Source organism: Odocoileus virginianus, chromosome 5 (genome assembly GCF_023699985.2).
Source record: "Odocoileus virginianus isolate 20LAN1187 ecotype Illinois chromosome 5, Ovbor_1.2, whole genome shotgun sequence".
NCBI lineage: Eukaryota > Metazoa > Chordata > Mammalia > Artiodactyla > Cervidae > Odocoileus > Odocoileus virginianus.
The window spans coordinates 30,345,755-30,373,214 of record NC_069678.1 but is presented as its reverse complement, the minus strand read 5'-3'; the positions used below and the strand labels follow the sequence as shown (position 1 = coordinate 30,373,214).

Sequence of the window (27,460 nt, the reverse complement as noted above, 5' to 3'; positions counted from 1 at the left end):
CATTTAAAAATATTAGATAAGGGGTCTTATAGGCAAAGTGTTTGGGGGAACTACTCTGTTTAGTTTTCCCAGCTGGGTGCAGAGAACCCAGGAACCAGGAACATTTTGGAGGCTGGGGCATCAAACATCTGATGAAGTGTTTAGTGTTGCATAAATTGTCTGGGCAGCAAATACAGAGATCATTCCGTGGAGACATTTAGGGACAGAAAGGTTACATCTTGGGTTTGAGATCACACAGTCAGAGGGCAGAGTCTTGTATCACAGTCAGTGATGTAAACTTGAATGCAGGGGATGAAAGGAGTTTGGTTGGGGAGAGAGAGAACTCAGGTCTGGAAGGGGTTTGCCCTCGACCACCTCTCTGAGTCCTTTCAGTTGTGATATTCCAAGGCTTTGCCCTGTAGATCAAGTGGCTTGAAACTGTGTAAGCTGTTTTCAGAAGCTGAAAGGACAGGAATGAATGCAAAATTACCTGGGCAAGTTACTGAGGTGAATGGCATCTGCTTAGAAGACTGATGCCTTTGGCGCCCTCTGGGCCGGTTCCTGCGGTCAGAACCACCTACTTAGACTGTCAGGTCTCCAAGCTCTTTCTTACTCAGTTTCCTCCTCCTGGTGCTGAGTGGGGTTACCTTAATCAGAGTGGAGGTGCTGATTGGAGCTGCTGTGTGTCCAAACTATGACACTGCCACAGAGTAGCTGTGTGATTATGCTTCAGTTGCCTTCTGAAAAATTCAAGCTGTAAGAATTATTTATTGTAACTTCTGCAGTATAAATGAGTTAGTGGAGGTAATACCCTGAGTTGATTGGTGTTCACACAATAGGTACTCAGTCAGCGAGTGGCTTATAATAACTAAGAATCACCTTCTCCATCTGCAACCATTCAACCCACCCTTCCACAGAATTAGTGAAGCCTCCCCAGCTCATTCTAGCCCGCAGTGATCTCTTACTGTTCTGAACTTAGTCAACTTATTTGGCAATTAATCTAATGTTCTACAATTTTTTTTGTGTGCACAGAAGTATTAATTCTATCTTTCATATCTTATGTTTTTAGAAACAGCTTTCTTCTGTTTGCTTGTATGATTTTGAGACTGCTGTGACTTCTATATCCTTTAATCTCTAGTGCCCTTCACAGTGACAGTGTCTTGATAGTATATCAATAAGAGCTATTTGATTTAATAAATGCATTCCTAGTGTTGACTGAATGCATTTAATAAATGCATTCCTAGGCACAACTTAAGGGATGGTGTTTGGGACATGTAGACAGTCATCAGTGCAGGTTTTAAGGTATTCATTAGAAAATATTGCTACCCAGAATCTAAGCTCATGATTATGGAAGAATTGATGGAATTGTGAATACCAAGCCTACAGGCACCCCAGTTCCCCAGCAGGGCCATTAGAACACTTCACATTAGTAATAACTTCCTGGCAGGGTAGTGTGGGCTCCCCATGAACAGTTCATTAGGGGAAGCAGGTTCATTACTACAAAGTGGTTGAGTTTAGAACAAGCTAAATAAGAAGATTAAAATCATTTCAAAGGAAACATTTCATGGGATATTAATACATTGGCTGTAAATAATGAAAGATAATGAGAGCATTAAATCCTACCAACAATATATTAACTGCAAGAGAACTAATTTGTAAATGAGTGCTTTGCTTCTCTCTAAGATGCATTTTCATTTGCTGAAAGGAATGCTGAGAATGGCTTCTGAGGGGTCACCTTTGGTAAGATGTGAATGTAGCTTTTAATAGCTGAGTTCTTGTGGACTCACTGCAGTGTTTGGGCTTGGAGTCTTTAGCAGTGAAAAATAAATATGCTAGAGGAGAACAAAGCTACATTATTATTATTTTTTAAAGAATTAGTATCATTCTCTAAGAGAAGAAAAATTCACTGCATGCTTTCTCATAATATATTTTTGTGTCATGTCCAGGAGTAGATTCCAAATGTAGGGATTTAACTGGCGTTGTAGGTGAGTGGGTGGGGACAAAGGCACTGGTGGTGGCAGTTTAACTTACCTTGTCCCTTCTTTTTATTGATTTATTTAGCTGTGCCAGGTCTTAGTTGTGGTATGCAAGATCTTCGATCTTCATTGAGGCATGCAAACTCTTAGTGGCAGCATGTGGGATTTAGTTCCCTGACCAGGGATTGAACCCAGGCCCCATGCACTGAGAGCCTGGAGTCTTAGCCATTGGACCACCAGGGAAGTCCCCACCTCATCCCTTTCTATAATGAGGTGGTACCCAGAAGGGACAGATGCTGAGGGGAGAGGAGCTGGGAGGGAGACAGATAAGATCCCAGGTTCTTTTCTCTTGCCCCTAATTTGCTCTAGAAATCAACCCTTGGTGAAAGCTGAAGAATGGAATAGGGATAAAGAAGGATTAACAGAGAGACAGAAAAAAATCGCTATTGCTCCATGTGGCTAGGCTTTGACAATATTTTAAACTGAGAATTTAAAGGTTGGTCTCTGGAACTATCAAAAGAACAAGTATATTTTGTGAAATCTGGTGTCAGTGAGTAAGGGGAGGTTTGAGTTTTCTTTGATGTCTACCCGCCTTTTTTATTGACTTCAAATTTGAGTTAAATTAATATTACTTAACCTAGTCTGGCTCCTTGAATTTTTTTGCTAAATAGCCCCCAAATCTTTAATTTTATGGAAGCAGACCTGGACACAGGAAGGTAGATTAGTGATGTACTAGGGTTACAAATGAGTATCAGAACCAAAAATAGAATACAAAACTAGATATGAGCAGTTATTTGCTTTAACTATTATCTGTTCTTTGTTAGTGAAGAGCTTATTTTGTTGCTAGGATACGTCTGGTCACCGTTGAAGGGCATTGTTCTATCTACAATGAAGACACTTGTCTTGATTTATTGCTTTGGAGTCTTAGTAGTTATATTATTTCTTTCTTAAATTCACAAAATTTTATAATTCATCATGAATGTTTTGTCAATCTGTACAAATTCGCAAGGTCCTACACATTACAGATTCTCCACAGGACCCTCTTTAGTGATTACAAATCCAGTTTTGTTTTCAAATGTTTCTTTTTTTTGGGCTGTGCTGGGTCATCGTTGCCACACGGGCTTTCTCTAGTTGGAGAGAGCAGGGGCGTCTCACTGTGGTGTCTCCTCTTGTTGCAGAGCGTGGGCTCGGGGCTTCAGTAGCTGTGGTGTGTGGTCTCAGTAGTTGCAGCTCCCCGGCTCTAGAGCACAGACGTGATAGCTGTGGCTCACGGGCTTAGTTGCTTGTGGCCCGTGAGATCCTCCTGGATCAGGGATCAAACCTGTGTCTCCTGCACTGGCAGGCAGATTCTTTACCCCTGAGACACCAGGGAAGCCCGACAAATCCAGTTTTACTAAACCTTGGCAAGGATAAAGCAATTGTTTCAAGTTCATAAAAAACCTCACATTTCTCTTATTTTTTGTCTATGTTGTCCAGTAAATCCAGTATTTTTATTTCAATGTCAAATTGCATCTTTTGAATCACACACACCTCAATAGGTAGTGATAAACTTAGAAATTCTGTAGAGTCTTTTTCTAAGAGTCAGCTCACTAACTTTCTAAATCTTTACTTTGTTCCTTTCCCACCAGAATTGAAAAAGGAAAACTTCTAAAAACCAACACTTTGTTACACAGAAATTCTAATACTGATCTTTCTATAATCAGATTTTATTGGAGTCTAATGAAACTCAGTTTATGATTCTTAAAAGGTGTTAACTGTTTTGTTTTCTATCTACCCTTTTGTTAGGGTAGTTTTTTTCCTCCTTGTGAAGTATAAAGACACACTATTCCAAGCCTATAAAAGCATTAGTACCATTTAGAATCCAGAATGTGAAAGGTTCAATATAATTAACACAGTTAACAGTTTGCTTCACAGCTTTTTTAAAAATTGACATATCATTTCAATGTATGACAAAAACCACTGCAATGATGTAAAGTAATTAGCCTCCAACTAATAAAAATAAATGGAAAAAAAAATAAAAAATAAAAATTGACATATCATGGACAGTTGTACTGCTCCTCAGTTTGGTAACATTAATAAACAAATGCTTGTAATATAAGAGTAATTATGAATCCATTCATGTGTGATTTTCTAATGAGTCAAATAAAGAAATCAGCAGTTGGGAGGCATTCTTTAGTTCTTAATTAGAAAACTAGCAGCAAGTTTAAGGTCTTAATCTTTCCTGTTGTCTTGCTCTTATGTAATGGTATGATAAAGACATTGCATTTAGAGAATGCTGAGTTTGACAGCACAGTTCTTGGAGCTATGAAATCCTTTTGTCTGTGACTTTCAGAAGCAATGCTATTAATCATGAAGTATATTTGCATTGGGCAGAAATAAAATGCTTTGAGATCCTTGGATAGAAAGTGCCAAAGAAAATTATAGCACGTTCCATTTTCCAACAATTTTGTGAGGGAGATAAGTGATAAGTATTATTGGACTCATTTTATATCCAGAGACATTTGATAATGTGACAGATAAACACAAAGCCACACTATAAGATAAGAAAAGAACTTAGATATTGATACTTGATCCCCAAAAGATCAGTAGAATAACCTACTGCTCAAACAAAGATGAGTTTATTACTTACTGAAATATGGCAAACACCCCTTTGATGATGTCTAGGATCTAAGAGGGGAGAGATCAGAGGCATTTGAAAACCTGATTGAAAGTAGATGGAATTTCCATAAGGGAATCTGATTGCAATCAAGCAAAGTTCAGTGTTTAAGACTGGTGAATCAAAAATGTTTACACGCTTTTACATTTTCTTTAAAGAAAGATTTTATTTTAATTTTATTTTTGGCTGCACTGGATCTTCATTGCCGCGGCTCTCTCTAGTTGTGGTGTGTGGGCTTCTTGTTGCCGTGGCTTCTCTTGCTATGGAGCATGGGCTCCAAGTGCATAAGCTTCAGTATTTGCAGCCCATGGGCTCAGTAGTTGTGACTCACAGGCTCCAGAGTCTGCCCTACAGTGGCAGGGGAATTCTTAGCCACTGGATCACCAGGGAAGCCCCCCCTTTACTCGCTTATTTTCCTTGGCAAGAATTTTCTGGAGCAAACAGTAGAGGCACATTGATAAACTTCGTTCTTAGTACTGATAATTCAGCATGGATTAGGTTAATTCAGAATTTATTCATCTGTCCACCTACCCATCCACCAAGATTCATTAAGCACCTACTGTTTTCCCAGCATTATGATGAATATTACAGATATAGAGATGAATGATAGGGATTTTGACCTTGAGAAACTCAGTCTAACAGGGATGACAGGTATTTTAAGATATGATTATAATAACAAGTGTACAACGGAAGAGATAAGACAAGAAATATCAGTCACTTCCAAGTTGTGAAGAGCTTCAGATTTAATGCTTAGGAGATCTGGCTTTATTTGGTAAGATAAAAACTTTCAGTCTTGGCTGGACTTTAATGTCATGTGGAGATTAAAACAAAAAGAATGATGGCCCTACTCCAGACCAATTAAAGTCAGAATATCTGGGACAGGGCCTGGACATTTACTGCCCTGGTAATTCTACTGTATAACCAGGGTTGAAGAACCCTGCTAATGTGATTAGGGCATCATCAAGGTTTTCAATGAAGGCAATGACAAGCTTTCAAGTGGATACAAATGATGGTGATAGTAGTGAGACTGAAGACGCTGGAGAGAGAGAACAGATGATTCTTAAGGTGGAAGCTGAGTACAGGCAGGGGTAAGGGCTGCAGAAGAGGACAAATTCAAGAAAAATTCTGGAGTTGTATTTGGTCCTCCTCTGATTAACAACATCAGCCCTTCATTTTTACCACAGCACTGAGCAAGAATACATAGTAAGTTCTCAAAAATGCATGAGCTGAATTAAACATTGGAACTATTTGATATCTCCGATGTCAACTACAGCATAAAAATGAAAGTGTTAATCTCTCAGTTGTGTCTGACTCTTTGCAACCCCATGGACTATAGCCCACCAGGCTTCTCTGTCCATGGAGTTCTCCAGGCAAGAACATTGGAGTGGGTAGCCATTCCCTTCTCCAGGGGATCTTCCCGACCCAGGGATTGAATCCAGGTCTCCTTCATTGCAGGTGATTCTTTACCGTCTGAGAGACCAGGGAAGCCCGCTAAAGCATAGGAAAGGGCAAAACCGGTTTGTTGTGGTTTTGTGGAAAGGTTGTGGGACTTGGGAGTTAAGTTCTTGGGCTTGGATCTTGAGTTTGCTTTTGATGTCTGGGAAACAGGAATGAAGCCAAATGTACCTCAAACATTTTCCCACCACTTCCAACCTCACAAGCCTGAAAGCCTTCAAGGTATCAAAGAGAGAGATCCGCCTCCTGAGAACATGGGAAGACTGAAGTGATTCATCTCATTGAAGGGAGCTAAACTCCTCTAGGACCGGGTACAATGAAAACCAGGGTTTCCTCTCAGTAATTTTCTCAGGGATGATATATGAACAGATGAGATCATAGCTGTGAAAGAATGTTGAGCATTAAAATTAATATAAGATAGATAGCAAACTGGGCCCAGGGAAGCCCCCTAAGCCAGTGTTCAAAGATATCCCTGTGATGGGGACCTTAAGGCTGCCACTGCTACTTCAGAAATTTCAGAGAAGTCTCCCCTAAAGTCTAGATCTTTGGGCCCTCAGCCCTCATCCTTGATCTCATAGCTCTTGTCCTTCGTATTTTCTGTGTTGCCCCTGCCCCTTAGTTCAAGGGTGGCAGGCAGTGTTTCAGATGGGCATAGTGCTACAGAGGTAAGTGACCCCTTATGATGTGTCAGGTTGTTGCATGGTGTCTTGCATTATTAGGATCTCACAACCTAAAGAACTACAGCTAATGCACAAATCCTGCAGCCTTCTTCCACTGATCATAGCAGGACATAGTATGACGCTCCCCATGGAATAAACTAGCAAATCCCCAACACAACAGTATGAGAGAGAGCCATAAAAGTAGAATTTATTTGACCCTCATAATAATCCAGTAAGTCACCTACTATTGTTATAACCATTCTACAGATGAGTAAAATGAGAGAATTCTCTCTACTCTCTAGTTTTTTGCCTTGGAGATGGTTAGATAGCATCACTGACACAACAGATATGGATTTGAGAAAACTCCAGGAGGTAGTGGAGGACAGAGGAGCCTGGCGTGCCACAGTCCACAGGGTCGTAAAAAGTCAGATGTGACTTAGCAACTACATAATAGCTATAGGTTCCTGCTCTTCTTGATACCATTTCAGACCTTACCCTGTTTATTTATTTATTTTGCTATTCTGCCCAGATTATGAAATTTTTACCCCCCCCCCCCATGACTTTTCTGGAGTACGTGTGTGTACTCATTCGTTCAATTGTGTCCAACTGTCTGTGGCCCCATGTATTTAGCCTGCTAGGCTCCTCTGTCCATAAATTTTCCAGGCAAGAATACTGGAGTGGGTTGCCATTTCCTCCTCCAGGGGATCTTCCCAACCTAGGGATCAAACCCCTGTCTCTTGCATCTCCTGCATTGTCAGCTCATCCCTTTACCAGTCAGTCAGTCAGTTCAGTCACTCAGCTGTGTCCAACTCTTTGCGATCCTATGGACTGCAGCATGCCAGGCTTCCCTGTCCATCACCAACTCCTGGAGCTTACTCAAACTCCTGTCCATTGAGTCAGTGATGCCATCCAACCATCTCATCCTCTGTCGTCCTCTTCTCCTCCTACCTTCAATCTTTCCCAGTATCAGGGGCTTTTCCAATGAATCAGCTCTTTGCATCAGGTGGCCAAAGTATTGGAGTTTCAGCTTCAGCATGAGTCCTTCCAATGAATATTCAGGACTGATTTCCTTTAGGATTGACTAGTTTGATTTCCTTGCTGTCCAAGGAACTCTCAAGAGTCTTCTCCAACACCACAGTTCAAAAGCATCAATTCTTCAGCACTCAGCTTTGTTTACAGTCCAACTCTTGCATACATACATGATTACTGAAAAAACCATAGCTTTGACTAGATGGACCTTTGTCAGCAAAGTAGTGTCTCTGCTTTTTAATATGCTGTCTACTGTTGTCATAGCTTTTCTTGCGAGGAGCAAGCATCTTTTAATTTCATGGCTGCAGTCACCATCTGCAGTGATTTTGGAGCCTGAGAAAATAAAGTCCGTCACTTTTTCCATTGTTTCCTCATCTATTTGCCATGAAGTGCCAATAGTGCCACCTATGGTAGCACCACCTCTAGTAGAGCCACCTATAGCCTTTCAGTTAGCCTTTGTAAAGCTCTTTCTGCTTTATAGACTTAGACAAACTACTTCATAGAGTCTTCTAAATGGTCACAACTCCTCCTTACTTAAAATAGTTTCCTCACTCAACTTAGGGAGCTCAGGATGTTTTGTTTCTTTCTTCCACACAGTTTCCGCACCTCTGGTCTTCCTTCATCAGAACTTTGCCTAACCTGAGAGCTAATCCAAGGTCACCATGACACACACAATGTCTTGGCATCTGTATTAATATACCCTGGAGAGCTCAACACGATGTAAGGCAGCCATACCTCCAGAAGGCAGTCATATATGTTTTTGTACAGTGATGGTTGATTTTTATGTGTCAGCTGGACTGGGCAATAGGGTGCACAGATATTTAGTCAGACATTATTTTGGTGTGTCTGTGAGGCTGGCTCCGAATGAGATTAACATTTGAATTGGATGGGAAAGCAGATTACTCTCCCTAACATGGGTGACCCTCATCCGATCAGTTGAAGGCCTAAATAGAACAAAAAGGCTGAATAGGAGAGAATTCCTTTTTGCCTGACTGTCGCTGATTGATGTCATTGTTTTTTTTTTTTTCCTGCCTTTGAATTCAAACTGAAATATCAGCTCTTCCTGAATCTCCAGCTTGCAGGCCTTCAGACTGGAGCTAGGCCCCTGAGTCTCCTGGGTCTCTGCCTCAATTATCAGCCAACATAACTGTATTTCTTATTTTCTTTCTACACACACACACACACCCACACACGCCCACACCCTATTCTGTTTCTCTGGAAAAACCTGACTAGTTCTTTGTAGCATTAGTATTTCCCCCTTTTATGGCTTCCTCACACTGATGTGGAGAAAATTTACTAGCTAACTTTATGGGGCTGTTAACACTATGTCTTGCCATGGTCAATAGCAGAAGGTTACAGAATTCAGGCTTTAGCTATTAGTCTTTGGCTTCAGATTAGTACTCTTGGTTTTGAGGCACAGAAATCCAACTTTATTTTAGGCAAAAAGATACATTTTTTTGGCTCAAGACATTCAAAAAAGACTTGAATGGTTCTCATTTCCACTGGCTGTCTCTGCATGATTGAAAAAAATAGCTGTCCACAGACACCACGTTTTATATCTAATGACTTCTCTCCCCAGTGAAAGATTCCCTCTTGTACATGGAAAGAGTCTGAAAAAAGACTTGAATGTGCCCAGATTGGGGTTGGTACCCACCCATGTTCCAATTAATCATATCTAAGGAAATGGGATCTAATAAGAAAATGACAGCTATAGAACTTCGATTTCTAGCTGCTGAGAGAGAGTAGTCCTCTGGACCTTAATCACATAACTCATTATCCTTGCAGGATAGAGGGGTGGCACCCAGTGACCACATCACCCAGATCTACTATTGCATGAGTTACAGGAGGGAGAAATCACCTGGACACCTTTACGATGTCAAGTCATTTGTTCAGGATTATGGCTTGAATTTAGTCCTCTTTCTCATGAGCCTTTTGATATTTATCTTGTCATGCCTCAGCTCCAGTTTACTGCAGTCCTTCAGAAGTCACAGGCTCTGTACACAACCATTGTTATTCTAAGGACATACTGTTGATCTCAAATCTTGCAACTTCCCTGCTAGTCCTCTAAATTTTCTCTCTGTGTCCTCTGGAACTCCTGATCTGTGATCAACAGACTCTGCTCGTAGAGGAGCATTCCTTTTGTCTCCATGTCTTCACTGAAACCTAGTTTGCCCCCTTCTAACAGTTTTCCCTGCAACACTTGCTAGTGGAGGCTGTTTTCTTATTCCTCTCTTGCCCCATGACCCTCCTTACTTCTCATGGTCACATTTAAATGGCCTTTTCTTTCTCATTCGAAGCCCCAAGCTCCTTTTACCTTATGACATTCTGTTTCACCACCCACTAACCCTTTCTGAAGCTTTTATGACTTCTTGACCAATCTCATTTACTGAAGACTAACTTCTTGATCTTTGCTTCCACTGCCATTTCTACTCCTTCTTGTCCTTCTTCTCTCCAGACATAGTGCATAAACATTTACTTCTTCATCTTCACTGTCATCACCCAAGACAATTTCTTTTGTCAGGACCTCAGCAATAGTTTCATAAATGGCCTCTCTAAAGTCAGTTTATTTTCCCCAACAGCTGCAGTAGCCTTTTAAAAATGAAAATCAAATCGTGTCACCATTCAGCTCCAACTAGCAGACCTAAGATCTCTCAATGGCCATGCATACTTCTTAGAAGAAGCTCCTTGCCATAGGCTTCAAAGCCCTGAATGGTTTGACTCCTACTAATTTCCCCAGCTTCAACCCATAGTATATGCCCATGAACCACCACCTCCCAGCCACATTACTCTTATTTGCTTTCAAAAAGACAAGTTCTTGTATTTCTAGGATCTTTGCATGTGCTATTGCTTCTGTCTGGAATTCTATTTCCACTGAAGTTATCCCACTATCTCTTCATGGGGTTGATCACTTCTCATCTTTTATGTCTAAATTGCAATGTCATTCCCCAGAGAGGTTTGATTGGTCAGTCTATTGAAAGTGGCTGTGACTTTTTCCTCCTGTCTCTAGCATCTGTTACCTTGACTTGTTTATACATTTTATACCAAAACTCCCACAATCTATGACTAAATTAATATAAAATCCATGAGGGAAGATATCATCTGTTTTATTTTCAGTTCTGCAGTACCTATCCAGGCCCAAGAAGCAGAATGTGCTGCATGAACATGTGTTGAATGAATAATATTTACTGTATACCTACCATGGCCCTTTTAATTAAGACTCTTTATCCTACATCCTCTGAGAACAGAGCCCAGTTTTGGCTCTCTACATAGCCAGACACAAATAAAGTGGTCATTGTGTCTCACATTATAGGAACTTGGACAGGTATTTTTACTTTTCTGGAACTGATCTACTTTGTAAATTGAGAGGGTTCAATGTAAAAGAGAGAACAACCTTTTATTCCTTCCACAAGTTTTTGGTCCAGCACATCCCCATTAGTAATTTCTGTCAGTGAACACAGTGACTACTGGGGAATTGTTTGATGGATTCTCCAACCCTTTGCCAGGACTCTCAATTATTTCTCATAGCTCCCAGAACATTTATGATACCTTCCTTCACACAAAGTAGATCATCCTACAACCATTTGGGGGATATTTGGTCACCCTCTCAATGGCAGAAGCATAAAATATAAGTGAATTACTTTTAAAACACTTCTTTATTAAGCACATTATTTATTAAGTGATCTTTGTGTGCTGGATATTCTGCTAGGCTCCTGAGAAAGGATGGTGAACAAAAGCAGATCTAGAGCTTACTCCTGCAGAGCTTTGGGGCAGGCAGGTGAGATAGACTTTGAACAAATGAATGTACTAGCGGTTATAAGATAGTTATAAGTTATACGATAGTTAAATTCTTAAAGGAAGAATGAGTTTCTGTGAAGATGTGTAACAAAGGTTGACACAGACTAGGGTGGCAAAGAATCTTCTGGGGGAAAGCAAAGGTGCAGCTGAAGCATAAAGGATGCCTGAGCTGTTAACTTGGCTGGCAGTGGGATGAGGAGAGGAGGAAAGCATTTCAGGCAGAGGGGGTGGCGTTTGCTGAGGCTCTGTGCTAAAGCTCTGGAACTCTAGGGTGAGCTCTAGGAACTGAAGGAAGGTGTCAGTGGGGTTGGAGAGTAGAGAATGACACAGAGGATGGTATTATTTAATGCTTGAAAGGTGGGCAGGAGCCAGAAACGAAGGACCCTGTGGCCCACATGGAGGCTTTCAATCTTCCATTTACGATTTGTGGAAAGGCAGCAGTGGTGTTTTCCATGGTGTTACCATCATCTAGTTTGGAGAGTGTTACCCAGGATGCTATGTGGACAGTGTGCTGGAGGAGGGTTAGAGTATAGGCAGACCAGTTCAATTTAGTTCAGTCAGTCAGTCGTGTCTGACTCTTTGTGACCCCATGGACTGCAGCACGCCAGGCTTTCCTGTGCATTACCAACTTCCAGAGCTTCCTCAAACTCATGTCCATCAAGTCGGTGATGCCATCCAACCATCTCATCCTCTGTTGTCCCCTTCTCCTCTTGCCTTCAATCTTTCCAATGAGTCAGTTCTTCATATCAGGTGACTGAAGTATGGGAGCTTCAGCTTCAGCATTAGTCCTTCCAATGATTATTTAGGACTAATTTCCTTTATGATTGACTGGCTTGATCTCCTTGTAGTCCAAGGGACTCTTAAGAATCTTGTCTCAAGAGTTTAAAAACATTAATTCTTCAGAGCTCAGCTTTCTTTATGGTCCAACTCTTGCATCCGTACATGACTACTGGAAAAACCATAGCTTTGACTAGATGGACCTTCATCAGCAAAGTAATGTCTCTGCTTTTTAATATGCTGTCTAGGTTTGTCATAATTTTTCTTCCCAGGAGCAAGAGTCTTTTAACTTCATGGCTGCAGTAACCATCTGCAGTGATTTTGGAGCCCAAGAAAATAGTCTGTCATTGTTTCCATTGTTTACCCATCTATTTGCCATGAAGGGAGATCACTTAATAGTGAGCCATTTCAGAAGCCTTTGCAAGAGAAGGTGGTAGTATGGGCTAGGAAAGCAGGACTGGACAAGGGTACATTTAAAAAGGGTATATTTAAGGAAGGATGCTGGCTCAGTGCCATGCCCTGAGGCGAACACTACAGTAAGATTAGGTTTGGGAGATTTAGGTTTCAGGTCATGAGTTCGGTCTTGTGTAGGCTGAGACCAAGATGCATTTAAGCCATTCAGCTGTCAGTTACAGAATGGGAGTTGGACACCTTGTTTGCAAGCTGAGAGGAGGGGTTTGTCTTGAGAATCTTAGGGACTAGAACTGTTAGTCAAGGGCAGGGGTCTGGATGAAACTGCCTAGGAAGAGAACAAAGATAAGAAAAGAGTGTGGTAGAGGGCACAGTCTTGAGGAGGCTTATCACAGGGTCTGTTAAAGGCAAAAAGAGCAGAGCAGGAGGAGATCAGAGAAGAATTTTACAGGTGTGAGTTTTAGTGAGTGGGAGGTGAGAAATGGAAACTGTGGGTTTAGACGACTCTTTCAAGAGATTAGCTGTAAAGAGCAGCAGAGCAATTGAATACTGTAGAGTGATAAGAGAATTTTTTTTTTTTTTTAAGATGGGATAATCTTGAGCATGTATAATTATTGATGGGGGAAGATTCAGTTGAAAGCAGGGAAGCTGATGTATGTAGGAAAGAGAAGGTTTCAGAGATGGGGGAGAAAAACAGCTCCAAAGCATGGAATTGGCCGGGGAGGAGGGCCAGGCCGGTGCACCATCTCCTCTAGCAGAAAAGAGAGAACAAGGCATAACATGGGTTACATGTTGGGAAGTTCATTGGTTATTTCTTTAAATTATTTAGTCTTCTGATCCTAGGCTTTAGGAGAAGGAAGAGATTTCTCCCTGTTTTTTCTTTTCTTTCCTTATTTATTTGTTTGTGCCAGATCTTCACTGCCACTTGGAGGCTTAGTTGTCCTGCAGCTTTTAGTATCTTAGTTCCCCAACCAGGGATCAAACTCTGTGTCCCCTGCATTGAAAACTGGATTCTTAACCACTGGGCCACCAGGGAAGTCCCCACTTTTCTTTTTCTTTTAAAGAACAATCACAGCATCCATAAGCTTTCTGCTCCCTTCATTTTGCTTTCTAGCAGCTTCATTAACCTTTTCCTTTATTCAGATTCTCACTCATGACCTGTTGTAGAAGACTGAGGCAAATTGCTGAATACCTCAAAATTAGATCCTCTAACAAAATATTTATGCTGCTTTCAAAAGGACAGGATAAAAAAAACGTGAATAGCTTTTCAGATATTGTATCTACATGACAAATGATTAAAATGCTGTGTTTGTAATCATTACCTTCAGTTCCAAGATTAAAATAAGCAGTCTCACTGGTTGCAGAGAAACCAATTAAACACAACTTTATTGAAAGTAATTGTGAGTTTGGGAAGGGACCAAGGAAATAGAAAATCATGTAATTTAAATATGTAACATCTCAATCTTTTGTGTTGGTTAAGTCTCTTTAGCCTTCTGTGATAGGAAACCTACCCAGAATTCTAATTACGCTGGTATCCAAAAACTGCCAGGTGTACAATCCAGCCAGAGCACTGTTTGCAATTTGATTGCTGAGCAATTGATCAACTTCATACTGGAGTGAGCCATGTTGTTTCCAAGACAACAAAGAGTCATAAAATTATCGATCCAGTTGCTCTGGGCTTATCCTAATGGTAAAATTAGGTTGATGGAGCATGAGCTGACAATTGTTTGATGATTCCCTGTTAGTCTTGGCCTTCCCACTTTAGGACTAGTTGTACATAATCACTAAATCTTTGCAGTCAAGGTGAACCTTTTCTGCCAATAATATTAATGGAGAGGATGTTTTAATTCTAATATCATTTCCTTTCTCCAACTTCAATATCTGAAGAAAAGGCTGCAAAGTAGAATTCAGGGAGTAGAAACGTCCGTCTCTCAGGTGCTCTTCGTCTTCATCACCAACTCCCACACACTTTCCTTTTACAAAATGGCCTGACTGCAAAAAACAATTACTCAAGGAGACACCTGATTCCTTCCCCTTTCCACTCTTAAACAACCATGCAATACATTTCCAGAGAATCCATCAGTTTTTTTCTTTAGTGTTCTCTCAAGTGTTCAATGTGTGCTGGGTAAAGTCTCAGGTTCTTTCCTGCCTGTGTTTATACTTTTGCAGTTATGCTGACCTGAGAGGTCGTTCCTGACGATAATGGTGTACCCCATTAGTCGGTTGTCATGTTTTCTCTGTTTCTTTCAGGTGTCTGTCTGTATGTACCTCAAAAACAAACCAGTGAGTCTGTTCTTTTCTTGCTCTGTGATCAGCCCGAAGTTTGGTGGTAAGGTAGGGAAAAGGGGCAAGAGCTATGAGCCATGTTCCCAGTTGTGGCTAACGTGGTTTTCATCGACAATAATCCCCATACCCAACATGAGGGCCTTGAATCTGACAAAGGATTTTTTTCCCCTGATCTGTGACTTTATTTATGGGTGAAGTCGAACAGAATTATATAAACCAGGGGCTTTCCAGGCCATCCAGTGGTTAAGACTTCCCCTTCCAATTCAGAGGATGCGAATTGGGACTCCTGGTCAGGGAGCTAAGACCCCACATGCCTTGTGGCCAAAAAAAAACCAAAATAAAATATATAGAACAGAAGCAGTATTGTAACAAATTCAAGAAAGACTTTAAAAATGGCCCATATTAAAAACAACTTTAAAAAAGGATTATATAAACTGAGTCATGGCTATAATATTAATGAATAATGTTCAATAAAATAACACAATTTTTTGAAGTTGAGGTTTTCCTAAAAAAGTTAGACTAGGTCTATAAGTTGAAGTAAATACAGTTTATTTCATTTCAACTCAGCAAACCTTTCTTGATTACTCATCCTGCACCTGGTTCTGTGATAGGTGATGTGACTGCAAATCCCAGCTCTCCCACTGCCTCTTGGAGAACAAAGACTAACAGCTCCATGACAATAGGATAATTGCTATAATGGAGGAAGGCAAAGGATGCTTTGGAAACCAAAGAAAGGGAATGGCTAACTGCCGAAGAAGGCATTTTCTTTTAGACTTTAAAGAGCAGGTGATACCTGAACATAACCTTGAATTGAACACTGGGCAGACCGAGAAGGGAGAGGACGAGATTCCAGGTCTCAGGAAAACATATGCAAAGGCACAGGAGCCCTGAAGAGCATGTATGTGTGGAGAAAGACAGGTTGCTGGGGATGCCCAGGCTGAAGGTCCTCCAGAGTTTATGCATGGGACAGCTCACCATGGTGTGGAGTTGCAGGTGAAACTTTCTCAGAAGAGATTCTACTTGAATTTAACTTTGAAAACGGCCATGAGGAGGGTAGACAAAGTGAGAAAAGTGGGAATCCTAGATGGAAAAACAGCATCCAGGGAAGAAATGACCCAGCAGTTAGGGAAGGCAGAGGCAAACCAGGCTGCTTGGACTAAAGAAGCAGAGATAAGCAATGAAGTGAAAATGTGAGAGTGTTAGTCGTTCAGTTGTATTGGACTCCTTGTGACCCCATGGATTGTAGCCCGCCAGGCTCCTCTGTCCATGGAATTCTCCAGGCAAGAATATTGGAATGGGTAGTAATTCCTTCCTCCAGGGGATCTTCCCCAAACAAGGAAGGGTCCATAGGTATTATCTATTGTTGCAGAGCATGGGCACAAGAAGAGCTTGGTCATTGTGGTACACAGACTTAGTTGCTTGGCAGCATATGGGATCTTCTCGAACCAGGGATTGACTGGCATCCCCTGCATTGGCATGCAGACTCTTACCCACTGGACACTGGACCACCAGGAAAGTCCTGAAAACATTTTTAAGATAAAAAAATATTTAAGCATAATCTTGCTCAATCATTTTATTTTACAGATGAGAAAACAAGGCTTAAATTGATACAGTGGGCCAATATATAGTGAAGTTGACAAAGCACTTATCCTGAGATTCAACCATTCTACACCTAAGTTGTACTTCATAGCCATGCTTCTCAAAGCTTTTGCTGTCATGTCACATGTTGAAAATATTAATATTCTGCATGCAAATACCATCTCCCCTAGTATCACAAACATAACTCATTGATAAGACAAAGCTTTGTTTACTGTCTACCACTGACTCAGAACTTTGGCAGTATCTGGGAAGGGGGAAGTTAGAATCAGAACTTATTGGGAAACAGGAATTTTAAGGCAGGTACTTCATTGTGAGAGCTTTATAAGGTTAAGGATCATGATACAACAGTTCAGGATGATGGAAACAGCAGGGTGAGGATTTTGAGGCAAGAAATTCAAAGAACCTTAGGGCAAAAACTGTCTGCTGATGCTTTTCATTGAAGAGTTGATAAGTCTGGGGGGAAATTTCTGCTATGAACAATCAAATGATTTGTGTGAGTGAAGGACCCCTGGGACGTAAAGTAATGCTAATGTAGTGAAATAACAAAACTATGTTATTGTCAACAGGACGATCTGACTTCCATTTTCAGTGTCCTAGATGAGCATGGGAGTAAATGATTTTGGTTCTTGTTTCACTGCAGGCACTGCCATAAACAGGTGAGGCAGCTCATGGATATGGAGGACCAGAGGGGGGCTCTGGTCAATCTTAGGGCAGGAGAGATGCACTCTTAACCCATTTATGCATGCCCCAGGAGGTCAGCATCCTGGCTTAGCACCTGTCTTAGCAAAAGAGATAAATATTAAAAAATTTCACAGCGATATTGTTTGTAAGGACATTAAATTGAAAAATAATTCATCAAGAGAATGAATAGACACCTTGTGATATATTCAAATAAAGTGGGATATTCTGAAAAATAATGTTACAACTTCATATATCAATATATGACTCATAAATACAATCTTAAGGGACAAAGTCAAGTTGCCAAAGAATATACGAAATTTTATAACATTTATGTACCCAAAATACATGTTGGATAGCACAGACACCTATGAATGTTATTGTAATGCATGTGTACATACTCCATTGCTCAGTTGTGTTTGATTCTTTGAGACCCCATGAACTGTAACCCACCAGGCTCCTCTGTCTGTAGGATTTCCCAGGCAAGTACTGGGGTGGGTTGCCATTTTCTTCTCCATGAGATCTTCCCAGCACAGGGATACAACTCACATCTCCTGCATTGGCAGGAGGATTCTTTACCACTGAGCCACCTGGGAAGCCCATGAAAGTTATCGTAACAGGGAAGAACAAATTGACTCCATATTGGAGCTATTTCTTTTACTTTAACCTTTGTAGTCTATTACTCTTGCTACAAGTTAATCACTAAAGGGATGTTTCCTATAAGTTTAAATAATACATAATGGCCAGTCTCTGAGAACCCTGCCTCTCAAATAAAGAGCATTAAGCCAAAATACCTTTGTGTAGCTCAGAGGAAACATCTCTACCAGGTCCACCTGTGAATGGCTTCAGGAATGTTGAAATTAACACATTCCCACCAGAGTCTGACTGGAACCAGAACTTTACTCCTTCCCCTTTTCATATTAAAGAAGCCTGGATTCTAACTTGGAGAAGATGATCCTTCGAGACATCAGTCCACCATCTTCTTGGCTTGCTGGCTTTCAGAATAAAGTCACTTTTCCTTATCCCAACAACTCATCTCTTGATTTATTGGTCTGTTGTGGGGTGAGCTTAGACTCAGTAGCAGTCTAATAAGATGCAAGTGAAAGATAAACAACAAACCCTGGATGGTGATCATCTTCTCTATCTGGGAGGGGTGCACAGGCATCTTCAACTTGGATGGTTATGCTATTTTTAAAGTTAGGCAATCATTTCACAGGTGTCATATTTTATTTTATGCCTTTTTGTACACCTAAATATTCCCTATGATTTTCCAAATATTAAAAGAAATATTTTGCAGACATTAAAGCTTAGATAAGTGAGTGATTTTCTCAAAACCCAACAAATTAGACAAAGATCTGGGTTTCTGCTCCTCTAAAGAACAGTGCCATGAATCCTAGTGATGAGTCTGTGTGTGTGTGGTTTTTTTTTCTGGACTTAAGGAGAAAGAGCACACCCATGGTGATTCAGTCAACACTGTTGCTAATCTCCTAGAGCCAGGTTTTTGTATATGTCATCAACTGTCTGCTACAGAGAGGTTGATAATTGCTATCATTCTCTGAAAACAGTTATCCTGGAAAAGAGTTGGAGATAGGTGGGAGTGGATAGCAGGGAATCTAATTTGGGAGCCTAGGGGTATAGATTGCCTGAGTGATAACTTCTCAAGCCAGAAATCAGGTGAGGGTAACCATAGGCTACACTTGCAAGATATAAATAATAAGTATGAATAAAACAAAAAGAACCCCTGGGTCACATTTAAATTTTCACTTTAATGTCCAGTAGAATTGCCTGCAGGATTCCTATTGATTTTTACAATGAGTTTTGTAGTGTTTATCAACGCTATTTTAGTTCAATGAATCCACCACTTAACTTTCTACAGCATAACAAAGGGGAATAAGTGATTGTTCCTGCAGAGATTGGCTTATAGCCCACTTCTACACAGAACCCTGCAGTCAAAGTTCCAGCAACCTCAGGGTGATTGACAGCACATGAACCAAGCAATTATTTTCAGTATCTCTACTTTGCAATTACCTTAAAATTTGAAAATGGATAATTAGTTCCTAATTCTTTAGTCAATATAAAAACCTTCAGTGTTTGAGCTAGGCTGAACCTGGCAGTATTACTCTGAACCTTTCCAAATGATTCAATTAACCTGTTGTACACCAAGGTGACTTAGCTCAAAAAGGTATCGAGTAGCAATGTTTAAATTTATTGTGTGTATCAGTGGTCATGTGTGCATGCATGTGTGGGTGTGTGTGCTTCATCCGACTCTTTTTGTGACCCTATGGAATGTAGCTCACCAGACTTCTTTGTCCATGGAATTTCCCAGACAAGAATACTAGAGTGGATTACCATTCCCTTCTCCAGAGAATCTTCCCCACCCAGGGATCAAACCCACCTCTCCTGCATTGGCAGGCAGATTCTTTACCACTGAGCCACGTGGGAAGTCCATCAATAGGCACATACCCCAACAAATCTGTTCATTTGATGGGAGAATCATCTTTTCTTTGACCTCTTTACTTAACTCAGCCCCAGTCTTCACACAGCATGGATTTATGACCTCTAAGATACACAATTACAGCTTTGTGGAAGGAGAACTCTAGGATTCTTGGAAGCTACAGCAATACATTTTATGGAGTGTTTGAACTCAAGGGTGGATGACATGTGTGAAGTCATGCTTCCTATTCAGTGGCTATAACTCATTGATTTGTAGCTTTTGGAAGATTGATAGCAAAAATAAAATTGAAAATGGTATCTGTGCAATATGGACTATATAAAAGTTAAGGTGATTTTGTGGAAACAAAGACCATCCAATAAAGAGAAGGCATTTTCTATAATGTTCTTTACTTAGAATTTTGGTAACAGATGGGGCTCAGTATATTATACAACATCTTAGAAGTATTTAACTTGGGTTAACAAAGACTGACAGTAACATTAAATACAGAAAGCTTGAAATCCCTAAGCAAAAAATGGTGCAATTCATTTGGAAGAAAATGCATCACTACTGTGACATTAATTACTAATTTCCAAGTTTCAGTTTTTGGTATATGTGCCACCTGTCAGAGGAATCCTCTAATTTCCCAGTTGTTTAATGTGACACTAATAATTTCTAACTTGAAATATGTTCATATGACTTTATCTTTAAGAAAATAACCTTTTGAGTGTAATTTACTTTGCACATACTGATTCCCTATTAAAATATTAAATAACTTTTACCTTTTCTTTCTGTCCCCTTTTCTCTTTTTTTTCCTTCCTTCTTTTCTGCTGCCTTTCCTTCCTTTCGCATCCCTGTGTCCCTCACCCATTTGTTCTTTGGCTTCTATAACTAAATAAAATTTCAACTAGCTGATAAATTCATGCTTCCTACAGGTACTTATTCTTTTCTTTTGACTGTAATGGATCTTTGTTCCTCCTTGTAGGTTTCCTTACCCTGCAACTGGGATCTTAATTCCCAGACCAGGGACCAAATCCATGTCCCCTGCATTGGAAGGTGGACTCCTAACTACTGGGTCACCAGGGAAGTCCCTCTTGAACAAAGTTGGTGGGGGGCATGCAGCAAAGAGTAGCAACCAAGGACCTGCCTCAACCTGGTTCCTGGGGCCATTGGTAGCCCCGAGAAGAGAGAAAGGCCCAATATGCCAATATGACGGCTAATATTGTATCAATACTTGCCCATCCTGGTGAGAGGGAAAACATATCTGGATTCAATTTGACTATTTGAAAACTTGCCTTTTCTGTATCTCATTTGTGAGGAGACAGGTTCATAAACTTTGTAAACAAACACAAAACAAAGCCTTGCAGAGCCCGATTTATCTAAGAACCTCTTTGTTGTTGTTCAGTCGCTAAGTTCTGTCCAACTCTTTATGACCCCATGGGCTGCAGCACTGCAGGCTTCCCTGCCCTTCACCATCTCCCAGGGCTTGCTCAAACTCATGTCCATTGAGTCAGTGATGCCATCCAACCATCTCATCCTCTGTCGCCTTGCTCTCCTTCTATTCTCAATCTTTCCTAGCATCAGTGTTTCCTAAGAACCTCTGGTTTGCCCCTTTTCATTAATAAGATTTAATCTAAAAATTGGAACTAGGAACACCTCAGTATTACCAGGTGACACATGAAGTGACTTTTGCTGACCGTGTGATTTCTCCTTGATATTTACCGAGACTCCTTTAGTGAATACTTGGTGGTATGTTTAGGTCAGAAAATATAAATCATGTAAGTAAAGCACTGTTGTTTGCCTTTTATTTTGTTAGGTAGGAAAAAGATAATCAGTTTTATTTGATGGGCTATGCAGGCTCCAATCTATTGATGACTCATTATATGCTTAATTTAGAATTTAAAGAAGGAATTCTGAAAAATGGAGTTTTTAGGAAGCTTATTATTTATTGCTGTAGAAAGGCCAGTTTGTATCAGAAATGGGCTTGTTTTGGCATTTTATATACATTGTAATGATTTATCTTCTTGTAATTTAAATAGATTATATCAGAGGCAGAAGACCTGAGTAAATTTAGATTTTGAAAGAACAGTTAAGATAGCTCTACCTGGTATATGCAGAATAAAAAGGTATAATAGAAGAAATTATACATGATAGAAATTCTATACTGAATAATCCAGTAATCAGAGTTATCCTTCAAAAATGTAAATATGATTTCCTTAATTAAAGTAACTCTTTGGAAAAATTGATGACAAGCATGTGTCAAAGTTTAATTTCAAACTTGCTATAAATGAAGAGGCCTTTGAAAAAGCCAATTTAAAGACTCATTCTTGGTAGAGATATTTTATATAAAATTTAATTGCAGACAATAAGACTATTAGGCTCCTCATAAGGCTAGGTAGACGGGTGATGGATAATTCCTTTTCCAGAAGGAATTCTTAATTTCATTAAAATATACCAGGATATTGTTCAAGCATTATTAGGAATGGCATATATTTCTCAAAAGGGTTATACTTCATATCTTATAAAATCCAGGCTTGGTGCAATTTTCTTTCTCGTGCCAGTTCTCTGTTGTGACCTCAGATTGCTTCCCGTACTACTCAGGATAAAATCTCAATCCTTATAAGACCTCATACAGTCTGATGTCATTTCATATTACTTGACTTCTTCCTTCATGTTTCTTGAATGTGCTCACCATGTTGCAGCCTCAGAGCTTTTTGTCTCGGCTGTTCCCTCTGCCTGGAATACGTGTATCCTACACAAGCTCACAGCTTGCCCCTCACTTCTTTCATGTCTCTGCTGAAATGTGACATCTTTTAGAATCACAACCCTCCCAAATGCAAATTGGTGTGGTCACTATGGAGAGCAGTATGGAAGTTCCTTAAAAAACTGAAAATAGAGTTAACATATGATCCAAGATCCCACTTCTGGACATATATCTAGACAAAACTATAATCCAAAAAGATTATAGTTTTCAGCATTTCACTGTAACACTCTTTAGAATGGCCAAGATGTAAGAACAACCTAAATGTCCATCAAGAGAGGAATGGATAAAGAAGATGTGATACCTATATGCAATGGAATATTACTCAGCCATAAAAAGAATGAAATAATGCCATTTGCAGTAACATGAATGCTAGAAATGATCATACTAAGTAAGTAAGACAGAAAAAGAAAAATATCATTATGGTACTGCATGTATATGGAATCTAAAATAAATGATTCAAATGAACTTATTTATAAAACAGAAACAGATTCACAGACATAGAAAACAAACATGGTTACCAAAGGAGGAAGGGGGCAGAATAGGAAAATTATGAATTTGGGATTAACATATACTTTCTATTACATGTAAAGTAAACAACAAGGTCCTGTTGAGTAGCACAAAGAACTATACTCAATTATCTTATAATAACCTATAAGAGAAAAGAATCTGAAAAAGAATTGAATTACTGAATTACTTTGCTGTCTACCTGTAACTGATACAGCACAGTAGAAAAACTCTACTTCAATTAAAAAAGATAGGAAAATAATCACAACCCTTCCAAGTTCCATTCCTTCTTGGTCACCCTCCATCTCCTGCTCTATTTATAGTCTAAATGTCACTGGCTGGCATTTAGATACATCTATTTACTGTTTGTTTCCCATTCTTTCCAGTTCCCACCACAGCGTGTGTCAATTCCATGAAGTTAGGGACTTTGTTTTATTCATTACTATATTCCCAGGGCCTAGATCAGGACTTGGCTTGCAGCACATGTTATGGGCTGAACTATGTCCCTCTAAATTCACAAGTTACAGTCAACCCCGAAGTACTTCAGAATGTGGGCATATTTGGAGATAGGGTTCTTAAAGAGGTAATCAAGTTAAAATGAGCTCATTAGACAGGGCCTTAATCCAATATGACTGGTATCCTTGTAAGAATGGGAAATTTAGACATGGGCACGTACAGAGGGAAGGTGATGTGGAGACAGAGGGAGGAGACAGCCACATACAAGCCCAAGGGAGAGGTCTGGACCACATCCCTGATTCAGAGCCCTCTGAAGGAATGAACTCTACTAATACCTTGATGTCAGACTTGCAGCCTCCAGAACTCTGAAAAAAGTTAATTTCTGTTGTTTAAGCCACCCAGTCTATAGTACTTTATTAACTGTAGCTCTAGCAAACTAATAAAGCACATGTGCTTAATAAGTATCTGTTAAATGAATAAATAAATGGTACAGAATATTTTTGTAAGGATAAAAGGTAGATATTGTTGAATACTTATCCAAAAAGGAACATAGATGATGATTTCTCAACAGAAACTTAAAGTTGGCAAGGAAACAAGACGTTGATTTGATGGGAGGGTAAGGATGCTTCAGCCTCTGTGTATCTACTGGAAGGTTGAACCTGTGTCTTCTGCTTGGCAGGATTCTTTACCACTGAGCCATCTGGGAAGTCTGGCAAAAACAGATCAGCCAATACAGTGATGTCTTGGAGGTAATTTTATCACTCAGAAGTTTGAGAATACAATGCACTTGGACTTGGAGCTTAACTGTCACCAACAAAGAGGAGAACACATGGGTACATGATGGTGATCTGAATGTTACAGGAAGTGATGCTGTCATCCTGGGGTTTGATGTCAAGGATATTGGTTATTATCAGACATATTCACTGAACTTGGGAAAATCCGACTGAAAACTCTGAAGGGAAAAGATAGGTATTAATTTCATCAAAAACACCAACTGGGAAGAAACACAGGCTGGTCTAAATAACATCGCTCTGATATTGCTCTTACACATGACTTCAGTGAGGATGTACTGAGGATCTCAGATAAAAGATCCACAAGTGGCATATTCATAAAACGTGGAGGGAGGGACACAGGGCTAAGACTGAATACAAGAGTGGCATAAATCAATGTGACCAGTCTTAGGAAACCTGCAGACAAGGATATACCAAGACTCTCCAAAATGCTAAGGACAGTAACATGTCAATTTTGATTTAATGTGTTAGAGACACAAAACAAGGAATGTTTCTGACAAAGAAAAAACAGAACTGCTCAAGTCCTATTTTGTTTTCATACTCATTACCCAGAAAAATAATTTCAAAATTGGAAAACCTAAACAAGCAATTTAAAAAAAGGAATTCCAAGCCACTCTAGGTCAGGGTAACAAATGAAGAATTCATTGCTTTTAGTGAGATCAAACTCCAGACCTGAAATAACAGCATCCCTGAGTCCTGAGAAGATGTGCAGGTAGAATGCCAAAAAGTTATCATTCATTTCTTAGGAATCATGGAGGCTAACAAAATGAAGACATTTAGAGATACACAATGCATTGATTTTCCAAAAAAACAGAAAAGATAATTTCTAAAAAGTATGAATGATTGAGCTGCCATAGATTTTTGTTATTAAATAGAATGTTAAACAGATGGTTTGTAAACCCTGAAAAAAGGAAATGGAAGTCACCAATTGAAATCTGTTGTAGTTATTTGAAGTTCCATGCATTTTCGTGGCATCCATGTCACTAAAAAGAATTCATGTCAAATCAAGCTTGTTTGTTTTTGGAAAAATTACCAATTGGTGGCTGGGGGGAGCATCTGAGACATACTCGATCTTAATATTATTAAGGTATTTGTTGCAAATGATATCCATTTAAACTTACTCCAACTAATAAAAATAAATGAAAAAATAAATAAATAAACTGCCTACCGGTCAGTCACTCCCTCATCCACAGCAAGACCTGAGATGAACTTACAATCTTCCTCTGCAGAAGCTGTTTTTCTTTATGTCCTATTAGAGGGACCACTGAGCTGCCAGTCTTCTAAGATGGAGTCCTCTTAGTGATCCTTGACACTTCGCTTCTTTCTCTGCACTGGATTATTGTGACAAAGACATCTTTCTCTCATGGCTCTGGCCCTGGATCATATTCTAGGCTGTTACCTGAGTTCTCAAAATGCAGATCTGCTTGTGCTTACAACTTTGCTGGTTTTTGATGTCCACAGGATAAAGTCCCAGCACCTACAGAAAACACGTCATGGTCTGCTCTTAGCTTTCTGAGCAAAATAGCTACCTTTCAAAGCACTGCATACAGCCCTTGATTTTGCTATATTGAACATTTTGTTATTCTCATTTCAACATGTATGTGCGTGCTAACTTGCTTCAGCATGTCTGACTCTGTGAAACCCCATGGACTATAGTCTACCAGGCTCCTCTGTTCATGGGATTCTCCAAGCAAGAATACTGGAGTGGACTGCCATGCCCCACTCCAGGGAATCTTCTCTATCCAGGGATCGAACCTGTGTCTCCTATGTCTCCTGCATTGGCAAACATGTCCTTTACCAACAGTGCCACTGGGGAAGCCCCGTATTTCAACGCACTATACTTTTAATTCCTTGCCCTTACAGTGTTAATCTTTCTGTTTACTATGTCTGACTTCCTTTTCTGCCTGGCATACTCCCACTCGTGCTTCAAAGCTGGCCATTGTCACCTGCTTCCCCCAGGCAACCAGAAGTTCGTTTTCTTTTCTTTTTTTTTTAGAAGTTCGTTTTCTAAGTAATAGCTGACTTTTTAATTCCCCCAGACTTTGTATTTTTTTTTCCAGTAAAATTTTTTTTTCTATTTCTTTTTTTCCCATTTATTTTTATTAGTTGGAGGCTAATTACTTTACAATATTCTAGTGGTTTTTGTCATACATTGACATGAATCAGCCATGCATTTACATGTATTCCCCATCCCGATCCCCCCTCCCACCTCCCTATCCACCCAATTCCTTTGGGTCTTCCCAGTGCACCAGGACCGTGCACCTGTCTCATGCATCCAGCCTGGGCTGGTGATCTGTTTCACCATAGATAATATACATGTTTTGATGCTGTTCTCTCGAAACATCCTACCCTCGCCTTCTCCCACAGAGTCCAAAATTCTGTTCTGTACATCTGTGTCTCTTTTTCTGTTTTGCATATAGGGTTATCTTTCTAAATTCCATATATATACGTTAGTATACTGTAATATTCTTTATCTTTCTGGCTTACTTCACTCTGTATGATGGGCTCCTGTTTCATCCATCTCATTAGAACTGATTCAAATGAATTCTTTTTAATGGCTGAGTAATATTGCATGGTGTATATGTACCACAGCTTCCTTATCCATTTGTCTGCTGATGGGCATCTAGGTTGCTTCCATGTCCTGGCTATTATAAACAGTGCTGCAATGAACATTGGGGTGCACATGTCTCTTTCAGATCTGGTTTCTTTGGTGTGTATGCCCAGAAGTGGGATTGCTGGGTCATATGGTAGTTCTAATTCCAGTTTTTAAAGAAATCTCCACACTGTTCTCCATAGCAGCTGTACTAGTTTGCATTCCCACCAACAGTGTAAGAGGGTTCCCTTTTCTCCACACCCTCTCCAGCATTTATTGCTTGTAGACTTCTGGATAGCAGCCATCCTGACTGGCGTGTAATGGTACCTCATTGTGGTTTTGATTTGCATTTCTCTGATAATGAGTGATGTTGAGCATCTTTTCATGTGTTTGTTAGCCATCTGTATGTCTTCCTTGGAGAAATGTCTGTTTAGTTCTTTGGCCCATTTTTTGATTGGGTCATTTATTTTTCTGTAATTGAGCTTCAGGAGTTGCTTGTATATTTTTGAGATTAATCCTTTGTCTGTTGCTTCATTTGCTATTATTTTCTCCCAATCTGAGGGCTGTCTTTTCACCTTGCTTATAGTTTCCTTGCTTTTAAATTTAATTAGGTCCCATTTG

General features: G+C 39.9%; 1 long non-coding RNA gene across 2 annotated transcripts in view; it reads left to right on the top strand.

Moving 5' to 3' along the window:
- The window catches only part of LOC139035180 (uncharacterized), a 271,165-nt gene that overhangs the window by 581 nt on the left and 243,124 nt on the right, over positions 1 to 27,460 (top strand). The gene's annotated exons all lie outside the window — the stretch shown is intronic.